At 38.9% G+C, this 1,400-nt stretch overlaps 1 long non-coding RNA gene across 1 annotated transcript; it reads right to left on the reverse strand.

Annotated features, from left to right (window-relative positions):
- Nucleotides 1–56: 56 nt before the first annotated feature.
- LOC109366473 lies at nt 57–1,375 on the reverse strand. Its single transcript, XR_002112797.1, has 2 exons — nt 620–1,375; nt 57–271 (listed from the first exon to the last, which is right to left on the reverse strand). It is a non-coding gene; the product is annotated as an uncharacterized LOC109366473 (long non-coding RNA).
- Between the last annotated feature and the right edge of the window lie 25 nt (nt 1,376–1,400).

Here is a 1,400-nt window from a genome sequence, read left to right on the forward strand (position 1 = left end):
AGAAAAACAGAAATGGGATGTCTGAATCACACACACACACACAAAGCAACAAAACCCCCTTTTCTCAATCCTTGTTTTACATTCACAAAATCACACTGCAAGTGTACAGTAATCACATTCAAATTTTTTTTCATTTCCATTCGCCAGAAGATTGGAAGAGCTGGGAGTTTGCTGTTCCATGGGTGCACTATTTTCTGTCCAAACGATACCTTCTAAAAGGCTTCCAAGGTCTCCTCTCCAAATTCTCTGAAATTGCCAATTAACTCCAAGACTGTCAAAAAGAAAGGAGACACATTACAGTCTTTTGTTTCATTTCCCTGGAGAAGATTTTCATAACATTAATATAGTTCCCTTCCAGATTCTCTGGTGACAAGGGAAATAATCAGCCAATCAAATACCTGCATTGCTCTCATTCCAAGACACTTCCACATCTTACTTCTCGATAATATGGGCAACAAATGCCTGCGTTGCCCATTAGGAACACAAACTTGTTTTTTTCTCTTTTGTTGGAGTTTTCACCACGACAGTAGTGCCAGATCTCCTGTCACTGACTACACTGCCCCTATTCCAACAGCGATTGCTCATTCCTCTCATACAGAAGTAAACAAGTGTATCTTACTCATCAGCTTCTAACTGCACCAGAACAGTTTACAGGAAAGCCATTCACACTGCAGAAGTTGGTTCTGGAGATTAACAACTACTTGCTCCTTTGAAAACCAAGAACAAACATACAACAAGAGTTACTGAAAATAAAGGTCAACACCGCAAACGGTATCAAACTGATGTTCCCTGAAAAATGCAATTCCTGAGCTATTTGACCTTCCAGTAAATTGGTTAACAACAAGTTGAATTCTACCATCCTAAAATCTTGCAGGAATCTACCCTCTCACAGGCAACAGAGTTTCTTAATTAATAGCAGAAGCCTGCCTTCATGAAAATTCAAATTAGAAACACGTAAGTATAGCATGACCAAGTTTACAAGGGTTTATAGAGCACTACTGCAAATCCAGACAAGATAAACAAACAGTTTTTATTAGCCATTTAAATGGAACTTCAATTTCTTTCTGCAATAATTGCCATTATGTCTATTTGATACAGTCTAACGGGTGCACCGTCTGAAACTGATTTTCACACCCTGGTGAAGAAAACTTTATGACCACTTTCTGCAGTAGACAATACACTAAAGATGCTTTATGATAAGTTGTATAAATGGGAAGAAAAAAAAAAAAGTTAGCTCTATGGACAGCAGGTCTCCATCAGAAAGATGTGGCTCTTACTCTTCACCAGCTTGCTCTTCAGTCCCTCTTAATGGGCTGATGGCAAGGATTTCAGTCGGCCCTACAGAATGTCTTAAATTGATGTGTTTTCTACGGTGCCTAACTTTTTTGTCCCTGGAACGT

Source organism: Meleagris gallopavo, chromosome 2, assembly GCF_000146605.3.
Source record: "Meleagris gallopavo isolate NT-WF06-2002-E0010 breed Aviagen turkey brand Nicholas breeding stock chromosome 2, Turkey_5.1, whole genome shotgun sequence".
Taxonomy (NCBI): Eukaryota; Metazoa; Chordata; class Aves; order Galliformes; family Phasianidae; genus Meleagris; species Meleagris gallopavo.